The 23187-nt window shown below is 45.3% G+C and overlaps 1 protein-coding gene across 1 annotated transcript in view; it reads right to left on the bottom strand.

Moving 5' to 3' along the window:
• SLC24A3 (solute carrier family 24 member 3) overlaps positions 1–23187 on the bottom strand; it is a 518474-nt gene that overhangs the window by 350949 nt on the left and 144338 nt on the right. The window lies entirely within an intron of this gene.

Here is a 23187-nt window from a genome sequence, read left to right as displayed (position 1 = left end):
CGGACAGCTGTCTCGAACACAGACAGCCCTCCATTTGTCCTTTCACTCTTTGGTTTCTTGAATGTGGCGCCTAGCACCTAAAACATTATTCCCAGTTGGCAGTTTCATTAATAGCAAATAATATTACAAACAAAATAATAAAAGTATAGGAAGCATTAAATGTGGTACACGATGTATTCCACGAAGCAGCCCTATTTTCTTCTTTCCTTCATCCTTCCATGTTTTCTTTCAATGTGCACCCTCACACACAAACACACGCTCATACAGTGGCACACATACCTTGCATAGTGAGTTAGGATGATCTCGCTTTGATAAGTAGTTTCAAAAAACAAAGCCAGGCTGTCCTCGACTTCTCTTTATTACAGTCTCTCTCAAGACACAGAAGAGAACCTTCTAAGCAGCTGCGGGAATAGTGGAGCTCTTGCCTCATTAAAAAAAGGACCCCTCACTCATGTGGCAAATTCTAGTTCACCTTTCCAGGAGAGGTGAGTGCAGGAGAGAAATTTCTCAGGAAATTTTGATGTGGTCTCCTCAGCTTCTCTGATTTTCAAAGGTATTCGATAAAGTAGAAACATAGTCCAGCATGGATGCCTAGGGAGCCCACCTCAGCCACTGGCCAGAGGCACAGCCCAGGTGAGTGAGGGCTAGGCGCCTGGCCCCTGGTTTGACAGATGGCTTTATTTCTAAGCCACAGTGAAGAGATGGCTGCAGCATACTTCCCAAGATTTACGACATCTGTAGTGGAGTTTGATATGCCTCTTCCTCCTCTCACATAACACAAGGCAATGTGCAGAAGAAATGCAGTCACTCCATGATCGCTTTAACCTATCTGGGCCCAATCTATCTTCTCGGGCCAGCAGCTCCGACACTGGCGTTTCCTCCTGGGTGTCTGCCTGCCCCACCTCCGTTTCAGCCAAGTTCTCTTTATGATAAGAAACACAATGCTGATCTGTGCAACTCATGAAGGAGTGTACAAGGGAGGGCTAGTCAGTTTTCTGTCTCCCAGGTGAAAAAAAGAAAGAAAACCCACCAACTTTAACTATACGTTATGCACCACAGTATTGAGACAGGGTGTTCTGAGCCTCGGGACAAAGCCTACCTTTTCCCTAAGGAGCCTGGTGAACCTTTACGCGCAGAGGGAAGATGAGAAGAGCCAGGATTTTCTGCCCAGGAATCTGGGGTATAGTGTACGTTCTCCCAGAAGCAAACCCTGAGGCAAGGGTTTCAGTACAAGTGATCGATCTGTGAGGTGAAGCAGGGCTGTCTAGGAGGTGGTGATACTGGGGAGAGACACCAGCCAGTGAGGCATGAGTGGTTGCATAAGTTACCACTGGGGCTTCCTACCAGCAGGAACTCTGGGAAAAAATAAAAATATGGACTCAGAGTTACCTTGCCAAAGGGTAAGGGAGCTGGGGTATTTATACACCAACTCCCATCTGTCATTAACTATGGGTGGCCCCAGAAGGCATTCATTCCTCTGGTCTACCACAAAGGCTGGCAAGCCACACTTAAGTGGCCAGAGAAAGCTTTTTGACAAAAGAATGCAGGTGCCCTGATAAGAATGGGTGAAGGATATGATCAGGGCCATGAGAGCCGTGTTCTCCTGCTGATCACAGCTGTGCCTCAGACATATCCTTTAACTTCTGTGACCCATACCTGAGCTTCGCATTGAGAAAACACCGCCATCATGCCTACCCCACCAGCTTGTGATGAGAATTAAGTCAGGTAATACTGTGAAAGGACAGTGCAAATTACACACGGCTGTAAAATTGTGAACTCACAGGGATGGATGAGAGCCCACCAGTGCCCAGAGCTCCGGAAGAGATAGGAAAGGTGTGCAGGCTTTATCTCCCCATGTCTTATAATTGAGCAGCAAAGGAGAGGCTCATTCAACAGTCAGGATTCTGCTGGTCTGAGCAAGCGCTCAGTGGGCAGGCACTCCGCCTAATTTTCAGGGACACAAATCCAGCCTGCTTCACTGGTGTCCCAGCTCAGGGAAAACAACATTGGTCATTTTGACAGAGTTATGGTTACTCATGCAAGACTAGAAAGAAATGGCAACTTGAGCATGTGGAGGAGTGACGGCCCACCCACCCTGTCACTGAAAGGGTGGTGATATTTGAGTTACATCTAAGGGGCAGGTAAGCAGAGGAACTGGGAAACTTTCTCATTTTTGAAGCATGATGGAGATTCCTTGCTTTGCCCTCAGACCACAGGATGAGCCATTCCTCTACACTTCATCTGAGGCTATTTCATTACTGGAACTCAAGCAAAGGCATTTGGCACTAAAGTACCGATACTACGTTACAAAATGACACTGTGAAAAACTGACGTTAGTGGACAAGTGACAGCGACGTGGATAAGGAATCCTTCAACCAGTTATTCAACCCATTCAAGGAGAACCTGAAAGAAGCCGTGATTAACCCTACCAGGGATCTAGGGTTCGCAGATAGACACACACGCCTCCCTGCCCACCCTACCCCCACCACTGATCTCAGCTTCGTTTTGTTTTGACTCGAAAACAGGTCATGCTCTCAGCAGATGCTGCCAAATTCAGAAGCCCACACACTCCAGGAAAATTCAGAAGCCCGCCCACTCCAGGAAAATTCAGAAGCCCACCCACTCCAGGAAAATTCAGAAGCCCACCCACTCCAGGAAAATTCAGAAGCCCACCCACTCCAGGAAAATTCAGAAGCCCACCCACTCCAGGAAAATGGTGGCAGCAGCAGCTGAAGCTCCTCCTCCTCTAAATTTGTCCCTTCACCTACATCAGTCTGGACAAAATCTCCTTAACCTAGATCCAGGGACTAGGAATCTATAGGGCGGGTCTGACTGACCTCAACATCTGTATAAAACCTATAGTCAGAATGAATAGCCACTATAATCAGATCCCCCATGGGCTCAGCGTACTTGAAGAATTAGGAACATCATCTCAGATGAAAATCCTTGGAAAAGGCATGGAGATGGCAAGGATCTGCCTGCTGAGTGCTCAGGCAGCACGTGGGCTGCTTCGACCACCAAAAGGCAGAGAAAAGGGGTGGCTTCTCAAATGTTCCACCAGGTCTCCCTGACTATAGGAATTCCCAACCTGAGCTCCGCCCATTCCAGGGCTCTGCCTTTGCAGAGGAGGTGTCCACGGGGCTGGTGCTGGCCAGGCCAGGGAGGAGCCTCCGAGAGAGGCCTTGATTTCCCTTGGGGTCTGCTGAAGGACAAATCAGCCTGCAGAAATCAGATCGCCTCTCAGGAACTAAACAGCAGCAACAAATAAACACCAGACCTAAAAGCTTCGGTGTGAACAGACAAAGTGAGGCAGGCGCAGGATCCCACCTGCAGGCCCCTGGCCAGGGCACATTGCCAGGATCTCTCTTTAATAAAAATGGGCCGAAAAATCACAAAGCTAAAGCATTTCTTTCTTTCTTTCTTTCTCTTTGGGTAATGAAGTCAGGCATGTGTCTTTCTGTGCAATTCATTTCCCTTTTGGTCCCATCCAGCCCTGGGGCCACCACAGGAAATTGTGGATCAGAAGAACTTTCCATAGACAGGTCCAAATATTTGCCTTCTGATGCCACCTGATTAAATCTGTAATTCTGGCTGCCACAGAGAAAGATGAAATGTGCTGGTTGTTCCTGTGTGCTTTGCTCAGTGCTGCTGAGCTCGGGGAGGGAAAGCCCAGCATTTTCTTGTGTTTTCTGGTTTTCCCTGGGGATCCTTCCTTCCTGCTCTGTGACTCTCAATAAATAAGGTGATCAGCGGGGCTGAGACAAAGGAATCTCAGTTTTCTCACTCCAGCAGGATTTGATTCCCATTACACGATAGGAAGCTTCTCCAGGGTTGGGTTCGTCTGTTTGCTGATGTGTTCCTTTTTCTACTTCACCATTTAAAAAGAAACAACCGAAGAACACACTGAGACTGCTCCCAGATAGTGCTAACAGGGCCAAGGTCACAGCCTTTATTCCCACATGAACCATTTTTTCCTTGTTTTTCAGTTTGCACTTTGTCCTGCAAGAGCATCCCTCACCCTCAGGAAGTGGGTGTGGCTGAGCCCGATGCTGAGTGAGAGCGTCAGTGGGCTGTGGATGTTCCTGTCTTTCTCTTGCACCTCATGGGGCTTCATGTGTCTTGAAATGCTTCCTTTATGATTTCTTTGTATTCATTCCTGCCTTCCCTCAACTTCTGCTGCTTTCCCTGCGTTAGAAGTTTCCAAGCAAATACAGATATAGTACATGAGGAATTCTAGATACAAGGTATGGAAGCTAAAGCAACTGCATCTTGGATGAAAATCCACCATGTTGACTTCTAAGTAACCACAGTTCTAAGGTTTCCAGTTTATTTACTGTTCTTTGTGTAACAGCATGTTCTTACCATAAATCCTGCCCTTAAGCAATTGTCCTACACATCCCTTCCAAAGCATGTATACCCTTTCCCTATGATATAGAAGCCCTGGGTCTGGTCTGGGGGGTGATGGCATGGGCTCTACCACCTTGCCTCACTGCCGCCTGAGATGCAGACAAGGCTTCTACAGAGAAGTCTGAGGAAGCTGATGGGCTGAAGACAAGGCTGCCATACCCACCTGAGATATGGATCCATGTCTGTATGACAGCCTGTTTCTTCAGCCTATCAGCTTCCTCAGACTCTGGGGTAGGTTTCCACAGACCTTCCCGCTACTGAACACAGGGAACTTTGCTCAGCTTCACTTGGCCAGGGGTCCAGATGTGGGATCAGAACTGGGTCTGGGGTCCCATCCCACAAAGGTGGGAAAATACACTACTAAAAACATGGACAGCCAAAAGCTTTCCCCTGTGTGGAGAGTGTGGGGATGTTGTCCCCACATGTGGGGGATTATTGCCAACGGTAGGGACCTGGGGAACCCAAGCCCCTTTTTCAGGAACTAGCCAGAGAACTAACTGTGTCTCCCCAGACACTGGTTCTCAGGCAGTGTGATCCCAGTCCAAGGCCAGGCTTGGGGTCATTTTTTTTTTGCAGTGCTCCCAGCTGTTCCACACCATAGGACCTACACCTAAACAGTGGCAGAGCAGACACTGCTGGGGGCTCCCCAGACCTCCTGGGCCTTTGCTCTCCCAGTGCCTGCCCTCTCAACTCTCACACACAAACATTAGTATCTCTTTGCTGAAATGAGCAATGGAAGGAAGTGCCTGGAATCAGCGTCCTCCCCCACCTCCCCGTTGGCCTGTATGTGCCACCGCTCCTTCCCTAGTCAGGGAGGAAATGCTGAGGTGCCTGTTCTACACTGTTTTCGAGAATCTCGTGCAAGACAAATCTCAGCCCATTTGCCCCCAGAGCTCTTGTCCTTATTCAGCTCCCGGAGAGATGGCCTGCACCCAAATCCTTGCTCAGGAGCTGCTTCTGGGAAGACCCACGCCAAGACAGACAAGAAGCCTAGAAAGGAGGGAAGAAAGCCCAGGTTCTAGTGAGTTAAAATCTCCAATTCTCCAGTTCGTCATCTGCCAATAAGGGTCAAAATATTGCCCATCTGCCCTAAGCATGTGGTAAAGGATGAGAACCACCACTAGGATCCACCAGGCTGCTGATAGCTTAGTGTCAGCCTAACCAGAGAGTTGTGTTTCTTTCCTTGAGCGACCAGAGCCATGATACTATGAGCCATGATACTATCTCATGATACTATGAGAGCTGCTCTGATAAAGTCCTCAACCATTTCCTTGGCTGAACTCTAGTCCTCAGTTGAAAGATCTGACAGTGTGCTCAAACCTCCTATTCCTCCTGCTGGGATAGGCTGGCAGGAAATTTTAACTCTACCTGATTTGGAGGCAGAGGGATTACAGTGTCTAGAAGCTTCCTGGTACAGGAGGGTGATTTAAAATGCAACAAATACATTCTCCAACCTTTTCAAAACAAGGCAGGGAGCTGGCTGGTGTCCATTAAATGGAGATTCCAATGGACGGACTGTCTGGCTTCAAGCCATAGGGCCATGTGTCTTGCTACTTTCATGCGTTAGATGGCAGGGACATTTCTTATGGCAGAAAACGTTCCCATAGAGGTTGTGAATGCCTGAAAATTCTGACCTGAGTCACCTGCTCCTCCCTGGAAACAGGTATGTTGTTCTAGGTCTGTCAGGTCTCAAATAAGATGAAATGTATCATACAGTCAATGACATCAGTTACCAAACAACAGACAAACATTTATGCTCCACATGACGTGAAATGCTATGAAGGAAATGATGGATAAGCAGGAAGTAGTGAATCATAAAAGAACAATGTGCTTAGATCAGGGCTACTTTGGAATTACAAAGTGGCCATTGTGAACAGATTTACACCCACTTCCATGGCTTTGCACACAGCGATTCTGGAATTATCTTTTTGAAGAATTTAATTTGTTCTAATTTACCTATTCTTTGAGGCACAATTTATACATGGGAAAAAGCTTAGATTTCCAGGACAGTTTAATGAGTTTGGACAAATGTGAATCCCCCTATAGCCCACAACCCAGTCAAGACACAGAACATATTGGTCAGATGCAGTGGCTTATGCTTGTAACCTCAGCACTTTGAGAGGCTAAGGGGGAGGACTGTTTGAGCCCAGAGGTTAGAGATCAGTTTGTGTAACACGGTGAAACTCTCAAGTCTACAAAAAAAACTTTTAAAAAGACACAGAGCATTTCCATCATTCTGGACAGTCCCTTTGAGGCCCCAGTTCAGATATCATGCCCCTGTGAACAAGGACATTCTATTACATAATCACTGTGAAATTATTAAAAAATGGAAACTCATAAGGATAACACTACTATAATCTGTATTAGACTATTCATATTACTCATTATCATTAATGTCTTTACAAGAAAGGTAAAAATTGCGGTCCAGGAATCAACAGAGTCCCACGTTGCACTTACCCGTCCTATCTCCTTTGTCTCCCCCAATCCAGGATAGCTCCTCTGTCTTGCCTTGTCTTTCATGCCCCTGACATTCTGGAAGAGTGCAGGCCAGTTATTTTGTAGAATGCCCCTCAATTTGGGTTTGCCTGATGAGTTCTCAAAATTATAGCCAGGCTATGCATTTTTGACAGGACAACCCCAGTAGTAACGGTGTGTCTTTCCCAGGGCACGGTGCTGTCCTTCAACAGGAGGCAGAATGCAGGTCCCTTCACTGGTGACACTAACTGCAAGCAGTCAGTTACAGGAGGCGGCCAGGTTTCTCCACTGCCAAGTTACTATGTTTTCCTTTGTAATTAATAAGTATCCCATAGAGATATGCTTTGAAAGTATGTAAACATCTGTTTATCAAACATTTATCCACTAGTTTTAGTGTTAGTTTAGAATTTTTGCTTGAAACAATTACTATAATGATGATTGTCAAATGGTAATTTTTCTAGTTCCATCATGTCTCCTACTCAAAGGAAGAAATTTTCCCATCTTCCTTCCTTCCTTCCTTCCTTCCTTCCTTCCTTCCTTCCTTCCTTCCTTCTTTCTTTCCTTCCTTCCTTAATATGTGGACTCACAGATTCTGATTTTACTCTGTGGATTATAACCTGTTATTGTCATTATTTATTTTGATGTTCAAATTGTCCCAGCTTTGGTCAGTGGGATCTTCTTCAAGCTGGTTCCTGTGTCCTTTTGATATGTCAGAACTAGAAAATTTTCCCGTATGCTGAGATACCATGGACTCTATTTTGGTTTCAGAATAGATGTAATGTTTCTTAAATCCTTGTCTAAATAATGCGTCATTTGGCTACACTGCTGAATATTGGGGCCAGTGGTTGTCATGGCTCCCTGCCCCAGGGAGAGAGGTGAAACAGATGTACCAGGGACTGCTGATGGAATGGGGGTGGTGTCCCCTGGGCACCCAGGAAGGAGAACCAAGGCCCAGACCTCAGTTGAATGCAGTGGCCTGCTGCTGGAGGTGCCAGCCAGCAGTATGAATAGAGGGCACACACCAAGCTCTGAAGCCAAGCCAGGCTGGACACTGCTGCTGGCGGAGATGCAGGGCCCACAGCATGTGCTAAGGAGGGCCACGATGTGACACCATCATCAAGGGGAGTGAAACGGAACTGACCAGGCCAGTAGGGGCATGAGGGTCCCAGGGCAGTCTTGAGATACTGGTTTGCTGCTTTTCTCTCTGGGTGTACTTTCCCGCCTTAAAGTGCCAGTGTTACTCACTTCCAATTACTGGTCTGTCTTCAGTAGAGACACCAGCCATTCAGGCATGATGGTTCTAAGGTTAAAAGCAGCCCAACATCTCTCTAAGTTCTGTCCCACTGACTGCCACAAACATATAAACTAAACGTGCATCATGCACATACACACACACACACACTCACACACATTCACACACACCCTCACAGCCCTATTCTTTACTTAAAAATGAACACTTCGATAACTGCTTTTACTACCATTTATTCCAAGAGAGTACATTTTATCTTTCCAGCTTTACAGAGTATGCTCTATGCTAATAGATCATGCTTCTTTTGAATCTCATAGCATAAAACATGGAACCTGTTACTCAGCAGACAGCCAGTGATAACTGCTGGTTGATTATCACCAAAGAACATTCCAAAACAGAACTAGCTTTCTCAGACAAACACATTGATGATGGCCAATGCACCAATGCCAAGTGGAACTGGGATATCTGTGATCTTCTAAACTTTGTATGGGGTGTTTTATGAGCCTCCCCACCAGACCCTCTCATGAACCTGGACAACAAGAAAGAAATGAACTAATGCTCATTCCCACCTTTCTTCTACCTTTCCAGGTAAGGTGTGGCTTGGTAGATAGTAAACAGAAGGCAAGGAGACCACAGCTACTCTGAGAAGCTGGTCCTCTAATTAGACAACTGTGACTCCACATCTTTCCTAGGTAAGGAGAGCCCTTGAACACTCACAGTTTTCTGGGATTCATCCCTAAGCAGGAGGGGAAAAAAGACAGGGCTTCTTTTTTTTTTTTTTTTTAGCTGTCTGCTTTCATCCCAAGCCTGTTTGTTAATCATGAAGGCTCTGTTTCGCCTCAGTGAAAATTTCAAGCCTCGGTTATCTTTCTTTCTCTGCCAAGCAATTGTCTTTTCCTCCCTTAGCTTCCAGCCTTTTTTTTTTTTTAAATAGAGATGGGGTTTCACCATGTTGGCCAGAATGGTCTTGATCTCTTGACCTCGTGATCCACCTGCCTCAGCCTCCGAAAGTGCTGGGATTACAGGTGTGCGCCACCGCACCCAGCCACTTCCAGACTTAAAGCTGCTGAGGAACTCCTCTCTGGGGAGCCAAGCTGCTCCTGTGACCACTATCTAGAGGAATTTTCTGGTGTCTGAGGAAGAGTGGACATTGCTCAGGAAACTCCACTTCCTTCCATCTACCTCTGTGCTATCCAATTGGGAGACAGTAGCTACGTGTGGCCATTTAAATGTAAATGTGAATTAAAGTTAAATTAACAAAAATTTGAAATTTAGTTCTTCCATCAAACTAGCCACATGCCAAATGCTCAGTACACACATTGGCAAGTGGCTATTGTACCCACAGGACAGAGAATATTTTCTCCATCACAGGAGGTTCTTTTGGATATCAGGGCTGGCCAATTGGTGCATCTGTTTCAAATTAGAAAGAACTTAGGGTTCAGTCACTCAAGGACTTCCAAGAATGCTGTCTCCATGTGTACCTGTGAATAGTGGTCAGGTGCAGGGTATGTACATCTGGGGGTGGGGAGGTGGGATGGGAGATCATTTGACCCTTCTTCTTCTCTTCTTATTTTACTGATATTTTACCTTTCAAATATTTTGCATGCTTCATTTCTCAGTAAGTTAAAACATTCCCTAGGATGGCTATTCCTCAAGGTTCTAGAAACAGAAATATCATTTGACCCAGCAACCCCATTACTGGGTATATACCCAAAGGATTATAAAATATTCTATTATAAAGACACATGCACATGTATGTTTACTGTGGCCCTGTTTACAATAGCAAAGACTTGGAACCAACCCAAGTGCCCATCAATGATAGACTGGATAAAGAAAATGTGGCACATATACCCCATGGAATACTATGCAGCCATAAAAAAGATGAGTTCATGTCCTTTGCAGGGACATGGATGAAACTGGAAAGCATCATTGTCAGCAAACGAACACAAGAACAGGAAACCAAACACTGCATGCTCTCACTCATAAGTAGGTGTTAAATAATGAGAATACACGGCCATAGGGAGAGGACTATCACACCCCAGGGCCTGGGGAGTGGGGGCCTAGGGGACAAATAGCAGGGGATCGGGGGATAGGGGAGGGATAACATTAGGAGAAATACCTAATGTAGATGATGGGGCAATGGATGCAGCAAACCACCACCGTGGCACGTGTATACCTATGTAACTAACCTGCACGATCTGCACATGTACCCCAGAACTTAAAGTATAATAAATAAAATTTTTTAAAAATTCCCCTCAATATGGGACCCAACTGCTAACCCCTATTTTTTCTCTTAACTTTTAATAAAGTAAATTTGATTTTACCCAGATCCCTCTGTGATCAAAGATTCCCACTCATCACTACTCAGGTTCCCATGAAGAGAGACGCATGGTTGTGGGAGGCCTCTTCAAGGGATGGAGAGTTTGCCTACTGCAGTGGTTTGGGGGGACAGAAAAACATGTTAGGGTAGGGCTGGTCATTAGGGATAGATGGGAAACAGTGGGAGGAGAGAGATCAGAACTCACATCTGTGCTCAAAACCCTATTACATAGATGAACTGCAAAAAAAGAAAACTCTCCAGAGGCCTCCTTTCGGTATGGAAGTAATTCACACTAGAGAAAATTATCAATGGCATTTAAATGTCCTTTTTAAAAATAGTCATAGTAGCTTTCACTTCCCGAAGGCTGGGATAACTTTTAGGAACCATTAGATAAAAACGAACTCATTTAAGGTGTGAATAGTCACGAGGGGCCATAATGCTTGTTTTGCCTTTAAGGAAGTTAATCTTCACCACTAAAAATCAGGACCCTTGGCAATGGGAGGAAAAGGAGGGCCCACCGCGACCCTCCCCTACCACCACCACCACCAACAATGACCTTGTCAAACTGTGTCATAATAGCCTGAAAAAGTAAGAAAAGATCTTGGGGCAAGTTCATCATGAGGGTTGGGCAGGTAGAAAGAGACGGATTTCCTGTTCCAGGGAAGCCCCTGCCAAACCTGGAAGGGGTTAGCAAAGGGAGAGTTATTTTTAAGACTTGCAAAGTTTGAATTGGCTTAAATATAGTCCTTGCCTGGAGGCAGAGGGAAAAAAAAAACCCAGATAATAATGGACCCACATGTCAAGGAAAAATCAGAAATCAAATAAAAGGGTCGTGGCGGTCGGACGGAGGCTTTATTTTCAGAGGGCAGTGTCCTGAACCAGAAAGTAGGAGACTTCTGCAATTGGATATGTTAATTACGGAGCCTCAGAGAGGGGCTGGGGGCAGTCGGGCTGGAGGGAGCTCTACTCTCTACAGACAAGTCACAGCTATTGAAGTGAACCATTGACGTTTACTCACTCTTATGTAAAGTGTGAACAAAGGCATCATTTTAAAAACTTTATCATTTTTTATTGCTCTACAACATATAATTTAAGTAATAACCATGTGATTTTCTGTATAGCAACTTCCAAAGACAATCCCCTGGTGCCCTATATCAGCCAGATCACTGCCTCATCTATTCCTAACGCATTCCAATACAGGAACTCTGCTAAAGCCAACAGAAAGAGCTTAGAATGTGAAAGAGATTAGAGAAACGCCCCGCAATGGAATCTCCACTCCTGTCTGTTTTCTGCAAGAGCTATCGTGGTTCCTCCACAGCTGTGCATCTAGAACCAGGCTCACCTGGAGGGTTTGGGAAAACTCAGATCCTGGGACACACCTCCAGAGTTCCTGGTTCAGTGGGTATGGGGTGGAGCCTGAGAACATGCATTTCTCACATGCTTCTCCCAAGGGAAGCTGACACTGTTGGTCCTGGAAACTATTTGAGAAATTCTGCTTTAACAATTTCTGTCAACCCCAGAAATGGGCTTGAGGGAAAGTTGAGCTGATGGGGCCAGTAGGGGAACATCCTTCTCCTTGTATATTAGTACAAAGTGCAAGGCCTCATGGGAGAGCATCTGTCAGCCTGGAACAGCTACATGGCTCCATGGAGGAGCCACGGGGAGGGCCTCATTCTCAACAGAGGATGTGTACAAGGTTCTGGGAGCCCCTCTCTGTGGTCCACATAAAGGCCACTCAATGCAGCCCTGGTTGAACTTACTTAGGTTTTTCTGGCTACTTTCTTCCTTTCATTTCTCCTGCTGCTCCTCCGTGCCTACTCTCCTAGTAGAGCCTAGTTTCTTGGCCCTGCAGATGATGTCACTGCCCAGAGAAAACCTGAGGTCTGGGTGGGTTTCCCAGCCCAGTCCTGGGGATGCTGAGGCAAGGTAAGACCTGAAAGTTAACAGCTCTTGGCCAGGTGTGGTGGCTCATGCCTGTAATCCCAGCACTTTAGAAGTCCAAGGGAGGAGGATAGCTTGAGCCCAGGAGTTTGAGACCAGACTGGGCAACATGGCAAAACCCCATCTCGACAAAAAATACAGAAATTAGCTGGGCAAGATGATAGGCACCTGTTGTCCTAGCTACTCGGGAGGTTGAGGTAGGAGGATCACCCGAGCCCAGAATTTTGGAGCCACAATGAACCGTGACTGCACTACTGCCCTCCAGCCTGGGTGACAGAGACCCTGTCTCAAGAAAAAACAAAAAACAAGTTAACCCCTCTTGAGGAAGCTAGAGCTGTGTGTGAACACCTTATACCTGAACTGGAATCTCCGTTGATCTCAGGGCGATCTCATTTTTGCACTGGGACCAATGGGGATTCCAGTTCACTTCATCTTTGTACCCCTCATTCTGCTTTCATGACTGTCCCATCAGACTCGGCGGAGGGGGAAGGGTGGCTGAAGTGGAAAGAGCAGAGGATGCAGAGACATGTGTTTGAGTCCTCCATCTACTTTGGGAGACCCACGCAGTTGGTGGTCTGCAGGTAACTGAACTTCTCAAAACACCAACCGTCTCTTAGAAATGATAAAACCACCCTAGGCTGTGGAACAGCACAGTTCTGTTCCCCATTAGGTTCTAGAAACCAGCTTTTCAAGAGTCCATGTTCCTACTGGCCCGGGGCAAGGTCATTACTGTACCTGCAGCTCCCACTGAAGACTTGACTGGTTCGTCCCTAAAGAAAGGCAATCATCTGACATCAAGCCCACCTGCCTGACCAAGTCTGTCTCCCCCAGATACTCAGTCTCGTTGCTTCAGAGAAAATGGCATCTTTGCAATTGGACCCAACAGGCCTTCTCAAGTTGCAAACTGACCCTCATGTTGTTTTCATTCTGCAGGAACTATTTTTCCTGGCATACGTGTAACATACAAAGGAAAAAAATCCTTTGCTTTTTTAAAACATCCAATACAAAATAAGCGATTGTTAAGGCTCCAAACAGTCTGTTGTAGTTCTCTAGCATGCTCTTAAAACAATAAGCCACATGCGGGTGTGTGTTCTTTGGCCATAGCGTCTCCCCCGGGGTTGGTGTGAGTGTATTTTGTTCCCCTCGTGGTCTCTATCTTGCCATAGAGCACCCTGAATGGGCATCCCCAGCCAGACACACGCTGGGCTCCAGGGCTCTCCCTTTTAGCATTGGTAGAGCACTCAAACAGCTGACATGATTTTCCAATGGACATGTGTTTTCTTCTAAAACAAGGCTGGTGGCCAATTCTGGATAATGAACTTAAGAAGATGGGCAAGTCTTCATTAGAACTTAGATAACTGGCATAAAGCTGTCCAATGACCAGGTCTGAGGCAGAGTTGAGGTCCTGGGAGAATGGTCTGGCAAATAATACAGCTATTCTTCCTTGCTGTGTATGGGAACTCCACAGCTTTGGCCAAAGAAGGGGAAGAACAGGGCCCAGGGCCCTTTGAAAGGCCACTGTTGCCCTATTGATCCATGCTTGTGCATTCAACTTGTGCCCTAATGTTCCTCCCCAGTGCTTGATGTCAGGTGGGAAGCGAGGGGCCTTGGGGACAGCCTGAAGAGCAGCAGGACGTGCAAACATGGAGCCCCTCCACCTAGGGAGCTCACAGGCCAGGAAAACGTCTATCAGTTCCTACACTGTGATTTCAAATTTTTGGCAGTTGTAGCCCTAATCCGAGCTTCCCCAGTGACACATGGGAATCCCAGATACTTAACCACATTTGAAAAGGGCATAGAAGTTTGCTGAGTTATTTCAGCTATATTTTCATTGTTCAATCATGGACCTTGATAATTTTCAACAAAACTCTCCGTGACACCCAACAGCATGAGGCAACCTTACTTTTGCCCCGAGACCAATGGAGATTCCAGCTCAGTTCATCTTTATACCCCTCATTCTGTTTTCATAACTGTTCCATCAGACTCGGGGGCGCGGGGAGGCTGGCTGAAGTGGAAACAGCAGTGGATGCAGAGACATGGGTTCGCGTTTTCCATCTACTTTGGGAGACCCGCATGGTTGGTGGTCTGCAGGTAACTGAACTTCTCCAAACACCATCTATCTCCTCTGGGAAATGATGAAATAATATTCATTCTGTTCCTTCTCAGAAACGTCTCGGTGACTGCATCACAGTAACCGAAGCCGAGAACGCCATCTCTTCAAGAACTACAACCGATCGGGCTCTTTAACGTGCTTTGTCTGAATTATTTATTTCCTATATGAAGCCTGTATTTTAGATATTACCATTTCCACTGTCACAAAAAAGCACTGAGCTCAAACAAATCAAGAGGTGTCTTCACGGTCACACACCCAGCGAGTGTGTCACACTAGGGTTCAAACTCGGGCAACTCCAACTCAGAAGCCCTTTCTCAGAAACTCTGAGGTGGTGCATGTGAAAATACCCTGGAAATGGTAAAGTCAGGATCAAGGTACAGTAACAGGAGAACCCACTAGCTAGAAATGATAATTAAAGTAACATCGCCTACGTCTGTGTTGTCAGAGAATGTGAGATTTCACGTAAGTGGGATTTTCCAAGTATCTAAGGCTTACCCCTAATTAAGAATCCACTTTTTTTTTAATGCAGATATTTTTAATGGAAAATTTCCAAAGGTGATTACATTAGTTTTTGCTGTCTTAACTACACATGAACCAGAATTTAAGATTTCTAAAAATAACTCAGCCCACTAATGAGTATCAGGCATGAAAATGAGATATGACTGAGAGGCATTCCCAGAGTCTGTGATGTGGCTAGAGCAGCCCCCAAAGGCTGCACTTGTTAGTTTTCCCAGCCTGCTTTTTCTTCTGGAATATTTCATTAGGAAAACTTTAAAACATGCATAAAATTTGAAAAATGTTACCCACCACCTAGATTCTATGATAACATTGTAAAATAATTGTTTTTTTCACACCTATATATAAGTATCCACCCATCAGTCTATCTTTTTAAAAATATGTTTCAAAATATATTGCCAATGTCAACAGACTTTTCCCTGAATACTTTAGCGAGCATATCATATCATTATTTGTTTGCAGTATTGTTCTGCTGAGATGCAATTTAAAACCTACAATAAAATGCACAAATCTGAAGTGACATTCACAGAGCTTTGACAATGGATATACCTCCATAACCCACATCCCTATCAAAATAAAGAGTATTGCTGTGTCCCAGGAAGTTCCCTGGGGTTTGTCCTAGTCAATCTCACTCTTGGGCTGGGCGCGGTGGCTCAAGCCTGTAATCCCAGCACTTTGGGAGGCCGAGGCGGGTGGATCACGAGGTCAACAGATCGAGACCATCCTGGTCAACATGGTGAAACCCCGTCTCTACTAAAGATACAAAAAATTAGCTGGGCATGGTGGCGCGTGCCTGTAATCCCAGCTACTCAGGAGGTTGAGGCAGGAGAATTGCTTGAACCCAGGAGGCGGAGGTTACAGTGAGCCGAGATTGCGCCATTGCACTCCAGTCTGGGTAACAAAAGCAAAACTCTGTCTCAAAAAACACAAAAATCTCACTCTTGCTCCCTTGGGATCCTACTTTCTGCAGCTTTTCCTTTTCCTCCCTTTGCAGCCAACTGTCTCTTCACAAGTGTCGGAGATTCTGTTTCTAATCTGTAGCCTCATTTTACCTGCAGCTATCCGGGAGGGGTTGTGAGAAGGGATTCTGAAGCCACTATCAGGAAGGTGCATGGGTCTCAGGTGGCCTTTTCCCAAGAAGGATCTGGAAGCAGCTGAGCTATCCAGCAGCCTCATTTCCATATAAATGTGGTGCAGTATTGGATTGTTGCAAAGCTTCAGCAGTTCTCTCTCCACATATGAGATCCAGCGCTGACCTGCAAAAGAACGGAATGTCTAGAAGAGTTAAATTTCTGTGTGCTAGTATTTCAGTAGGGTTTGAGGAACTGGATTTAGAAGAAAGATCATGGTGGCCAGGCGCAGTGGCTCACACCTGTAATTCCAGCACTTTGAAAGGTCAAGGCAGGTGAATCACAAGGTCAGGAGATCGAGACCATCCTGGCCAACATGGTGAAACCCTGTCTTTATTAAAAAAATACAAAAATTAACTGGGTGTGGTGGTGGGTGCCTGTAATCTCAGATACTAGGGAGGCTGAGGCAGGAGAATCACTTGAACCCAGGAGGTGAAGGCTGCAGTAAGCTGAGATTGCACGATCACATTCCAGCTTGGTGACAAAGCGAGGCGCCATCTCAAAAGAAAAAAAGAAGAAGAAAGATGATGGCTCACTCAACCTTTCGGAGTTGTGGCGTTGTCACATATGCTGTGATGTCAAGACATTGTTGAGATGTTGACAATCACATGTTGAGACATCAAGCCATTTGCATGTTGTTATGTGCAGACATTCACAGGTTCAGAGATGTAATAGCCACATTTTAAGATACCAAGACATTTGCAAATTGAAGCTTTGAGGTATCCATAGATTCAGGTGTCATAAAATTTCCATGTTGAGATATTTTCATGTTCAGAAGTTGACATATTATTCACAGGTGGCATGTGCATGTTGAAATGTTGATGTATTCACATGCTGAGATGTTTAGACATTCACAGATTCAGCTGTTGATGTGACATCCACGTGTTAAAATGTAGAGACATTCTCATGTTGAGAATGACCCTCAACCAAAGTCATTTGCATGTTAAAGTTTTGAGATATTCCCAGGCACAGATGTTGAGGCATTCAAAGATTTGGCTGTTGAGATTTTTGCATGTTGACATGTGCAGACATCAACAGGATCAGCTGACTCATTCACATGTTGAAATATTAAGACCTTCTCTTTCATGTGTGACTTCAAACATAATATGGTATCAGTCAAATCCAAGATATAGATACTGATCATTTCTTGGCAATAACCGTTAAATTCTTCTTCCACACCTCTTTCTCGTCAGCACAGTGTTAGCACTGTTGGGGTCTCCCAGTTTCCATCCATGCCTATGGCTTCCTGAATCTTTCTGCCTCAGGATGTTCCCTGGCCCTAGGAGAGTGCTTAGCCTCTATATGTGCAGACTGGAGTGACAAACCACAGGAGTGACCCTCAACCAAGGTAGGATGAGATTTTGGGGATAAATACCCCACCTTCCTCACCTGTTACTGCCTCAACACTGAGGGTTCTACACTGTCTCCCAGAGGGTAGTCATTAAAACTGAGCCAAGCTGTCCTCAGGGGTAACGCTCCCTATGGGTGTTTCCTGGGATTACCTCCCAAACAATTCTGGACCCAAAACTTTGTTTCTGAACCCAAACTAAGCCATCCCCAAAGGACCACTCCTGTCTCCAAACCGTTAGAAAGCAGAGCAGGACACCCATCCCTGCTAAAAGAGACACATTCCTCTCTGTAGGCTGTCAGGTAACCGTCTACAATGTGTAAGGGTGGCTGAGGCACCTGGGAACACAACAAGAATCTGTTCCTTGCCTTTCTCAGTTTCTGGGGACTGCCAGCTGGGGACCTGCCCCTCAAAGAGCAGGGGTCACTGGGAGGATAGAATCTATGGAGGCGCCTCAATCTCTATCCACATCCTTCCCAGATTGGGGACGTTCTCATTTCCCCTGACCTTATCCACCTGCCATCACACTGGAGGGGCTGCTTCTCACCCTCTGCACCCAGATGACATGGGTGACAGGGTTTGGCAGCTCTCTTTCGGGGCAGCCCCCAGTGTGGCTCCTCAGTGGGGAGAGAAGGTACTGAAAAGCTTCACAGGTCATTCAGAGAAAATGTCTCCTGGAATCTTGGGGTGGGAATAAATGAAGGATGCTTTTCAGAACAGAGGAATCTTAAACATAGGAAATTTAAAAGAACAAGATTTTTTTTTTTTAATGGGGAAACAATGTATCAAGAAAAGCACAAATGGTGCAGCTGTTGTGGAAAACAGTTTGGCAGTTCCTCAACAAATCAAACGTAAGATTACCATATTGCCCCACAGTTCCACTCCTGGGAATATACCTGAAAAAAATAAATTCAGGTGTTCAAACCAAAACCCGTACACAAATGTTGACAGCAGCACGATTTACTATAGGCATAAGGTGGAAACGCCCAAATATCCACCAATAAATAAGCAGATCAGTAAAATGTGGAATGTTGGACAGTTACTCAGTTATAAAGATGCATGAAGTACTGAATCACGCTACAAAATAGATGATCCTTACTAAGCGAAATAAGCCAGACACAAAAGGCCCTAAATTGCGTGATTCCATTTATATGAAATATCCAATCTAGACTACTCCATGGAGACAGAACACAGATTGCTGATTGCCAGGCGCCTGGGGACCGGGGAAGTGGCCCGACTGTTAATGGATACAGGATATCCTTTGGGGTGGTGAAAGTTCTGTCACTAGAGAGGGGTGATGATTGTACAGAAATGTGAATGTACTAAATGCTACTAAATTGTACAACTTAAAATGAGTAACATAGTAAATTTTGTGTTATGTATACTTTACATTGTTTTTTCTTAAAAGGAAGAAGTAAGTCTGTGAAACTGGACACTTCAGATTTTTTAAGTGTCACTGGACACTCTTTAGGAGCTGGAAGGGGCCTTCGAAATACATTCATCTGTAATCCCATTTGAAAGCTCAAGAAAGATGCAGGGCAGTTAATGACTTGGTCAGGGTTGCAAAATGTATCAAGAGGAGTCATTTCCTCTGCTAGAGGCTCTAGTCTTCTTTTTCCCAACATGAGACCAAAGTTTCCACAATGGTGGTCTATAACAGGCCAACCAGCAAGGGGCTCAGGGCCCAGGTGTGGTGCGGGTGGACATGTGAGTCCAAACTGAGACCTCGGGGGCCTGCCCTCCACAGGCATCCCTGAGGTCACTCACCCACCTCCTTGCTCTTGCAACACCTGCCTCAGCCCAAAGGCACCCCAGGTGATGGCCTCTAATCTGGATTTTTGACGGGAAAATATTAAACAAAACTGTCATGACTGGAATTGTAGGGACTGCAGAGAATAAGCTACATGAAAATGATGACATGCTTGGAGCAGGAGGGAAAACAGCCCTGATAAGCTGTAGCTGAGCTGGAGGGGCATATTTGCCTTTATTGGACCTACGGTGGTGGTAGCTAAGCTGAAAAGTGGTAAATGGTAAGTGATGATTGAAAAGCACAGGTTAGCAACAGGAAAGTAGATATCTACAGAAAACTCAACATCAACATCATTAGCACGGCCACTGGACAAAATCAAGGTTTGAAAGAGCCAACACCCGCTCCCAGTCCAGCGTGCTCCAGCAGGCTCCCTGGGATATCTGCATGTCTTTGCCCATTATCTGAAGGGTGAGGCAGCCCCTTCCCAGCTGGGGCCTCTCACCCAAGAGGCAGGGGCTGGCCATGCCCCAACACAGCAGGAGACATTTGCAGACAGTAACCGTATATGTATGTATGTCCAATTTCAGGACAGTAAGGACTTTTCAGTCAAGACATAACGCAAATCAGCAAGGAGAAGAAATGATACATTTGACTACATTAAACTTTAAAACATCTGTCGATAAAAAACCACCATTGAAAACAGAAACGACAAGGCATGGACAAAACATAATACCAAGAAAGAATTAATATCCAAATGCAGCAAGTTCTCTTACAGTTCATAAGAAAACATAGGCAATGTTCATGAGTAACCCTAACCCTATGCCCAATAGACTTGTGAACAGAAGCCGAACTTGATCCACTTGTTTGCTTCCTAGGCCTGCTGGAACAAATTACCCCAAACTGTGTCTTTTAAAACAACAGAAATTTAGCCGCTCATGGTTCTCGAGACCAGAAGTCCATAATGAAGGTGTCAGCAGGGCTGTGCTCCCATCAGAAGCTCTAAGAAGGAATCTGTTCCTTGCCTTTCTCAGCTTCTGGGGGCTGCCAGCATCCTTTGGCTTGTGACTGCATCATCCCAATCTCTGCCTCCACCTTCATGTCATCTTCTTCTCTGTGCATCTAATCTCACGCTGCCTCTCTTTGTCAGGATGCTTGTGATCACATTTAGGGCCCACCCAGATAATCCAAGATAATCTCTTCATATCAAGATCCTTAACCTAACCACACCTGCTAAATAATTTACCAAAGTAATAATATTCACAGGTTCCAAGACCTTCTGTCTTTGGGGGCACCATTTATATTATTAAAACCAATAACCAGGGAATCTAAATTAAGACCACATTGAGATACCACCTCACATCATCAGACTGCAGAAATTATTATTATTATTAATACAAAGTCCAACAATACCAAGTAGTACTGACCGAACTTACGTAGAGCAGTAGGAATTCACATCCCCTGCTAGTCAGAGTACAAATCTATTGGAAGAACCATGCTGGAGAGCAGTTTCATAGAACCTCTAGATACCACGGATGCACATACCTTCTTCCCCAGTCATTCCACTGGTGGACAAATTCACCCCACCAGGAGACATCCACAAGAACGTTCTGTGTAGCACTGTCATTCTGAAGAACTGGAAACAATCCAAATGTCTATCAACAGCAGAATAGCCAGCTTACCTGTGGCAGAGCCACACAATAGGACACCATGCAACATTGAGAATAAGTGAACTGAGGTCCCATACAACGGCACAGATTAACCTCACAAAAATAACGTCGAGCAAAAAGCAGGTTGCAGGAGAATACATATAGCATGATCTCATTCACTCTGAGTTTAAAAACATGCAGCTGATACTTGGCGTTGTTCACGGGTATGTGCATTTGTGCAGAAAGCATAAGGATACATACGGGAATCACAGAAGACAATTCTAGATAGTGGTTGCCCTTGGGAGAAAGGAACAGACTGGAACTGTGAGCAGTGACAAGTCTGCAGGGGATTTCAAAATATATTTGCAAATAGTTTATGTCTTAGGTGAACAATGAGTATATGTATATTCATTATGCTACTCCTTGCATGTTGTATCTGATAGGTTTTATCACTTTTTAAAAATAATTTAGGAGGCAGCATATGCTGCTGGCGGGAGTGGAGACAGGTGACTCATCTCGCCGAAAATACCTGGCAGGTGGGAGAGTTTGGTCCTAACCCCAGGGGTTCTTAATCTGGGGTCTATAGACCCCCTAGGCAACTATGGGTAGAATTTAGAGGGTCTCTAAAGTGAACTGGGCAATACAAATATACTTTTTTTTTTTTGCTGACTTCTAACCCAAATGTAGCATTTCCTTCTAATGTGAATGTAGGCAGCACACCACACAGTGTTAGCAATTTCTACGACTTTATCACCAATGACAGTTAGGTATTTTACAGCCCATTACAATGCAGCAGGCATCTCAAAATAGCATTTATGCTCATCAACAATTCAAACTGACAGGAGTTTTTAGGCCCACACCAGATCTTGTTACAAACATGTGGCTAAAGAAATATATATATATATATATATATATATTCCTTCATCACCAGGTTGTTTATTCACTATAGGATGGAAATACCTGCTGTTGTTCTACTTTATGCTATGGGTTTTTTCTTTTTCTTTAATTTTTTTAATTTACTGTACCCATATGCTATGGGTAAAACAAAATTCTTCACCAGAATGTCATGGAGTTAGAAACCCCTGCACATTCCAGAGGGGCTGGGGAATCCTGAAGGGTCCAGCGGTGAGGTCAGTGGCTAAAAAAGTCCCTGGGGGTCCCTACAGCTCCAGTGGAGAGGCCAGAGATAAGAATCAAATCACAATGCAAGGAGGCAAAGGAGTTGCACCTGTTTATCTCAGCAGATGGAGAATGCCGAGCCCAGGAATTAAGATCACTTATTTTTGAATGTGTCATCCTTCTTATCCTGTCTTCTGTTTGTTTCACTTTATTGAATTGTAATCAGGGCTATCATGTGAAGTCTTCTGAACTCAGACATGAATTTAACACAAGAACTGAGCTAGTGGATGAAGTCTCCAAGGGGGCCTCCAAATAAAACAGAATCAAGGGCATAAAGACTGAGTATGTAATGCAGTGATTGGAACCACATGTAGCTTCCTCCCCTCTCATGACGCCACGTGGAGGACAGGCATGGAGAGCCGGCTGGTTTCCTGACTCAGCCCAGCCTGAGGAGTGGCACACAGGCCTTGGCAGTCTGACTGGGGTCATGAGGAAGCCAAGATAAAACAGAGAACACGATTGCTTCCGGCAGGAAGCAGCCTTCTCCGACTCTAAGCACCCACCAAGAAGGTGAGCTGGAGTTGGCAGTTTTGCTCCACAGGGAAGAGCCTGGAGTTTCTGTACCTTGCTGCTGCCCAAAGAAGGAGAAGTGACTTTATCTGAGGGGAGAGGCTGGCAAGCACTTGGCATGCAGTGGGAAAGCTCCAAATGGTTTTCCAAGGTTTCTGGACCATCTTCACATTTCTGTCAACCATATATGAGAGCCTGGTTGCTCCACATCCTTGACAAGACTTGGTATTGTCAGCTTTTAAACTTAAGCCACTCTAGTGTCGTACTATCGCACGATCTCGTGTAGTTTTGGTTTTAATTTTCATTTCCTAATGACTAATGATGTTGAACATCATTCATGAGCTTATTGAGTCTCTCTCTCACACACACACACACACACACACACACACACACTTTTTATGAAGTCTACCATTTATTTACCATTTGCTATGTGTTAGGCATGCTTCTAGGTGCTTTTTGAAAAATAAACTTTATTGAGGTATAATTTATATACAAAAAACTGCAGCCACTTAAAGTGTAAAATTCTGCCACTGTGCTCCTCTGCAGTCTGGCCTGTGCTCCTCTGCAGTCCGGCCTGTGCTCCTCTGCAGTCCGGCCTGTGCT

This window comes from Callithrix jacchus, chromosome 5 (assembly GCF_049354715.1).
Source record: "Callithrix jacchus isolate 240 chromosome 5, calJac240_pri, whole genome shotgun sequence".
NCBI lineage: Eukaryota > Metazoa > Chordata > Mammalia > Primates > Cebidae > Callithrix > Callithrix jacchus.
The sequence above is the reverse complement of the archived record's forward strand: the minus strand, read 5'-3'. Positions and strand labels throughout refer to the sequence as shown.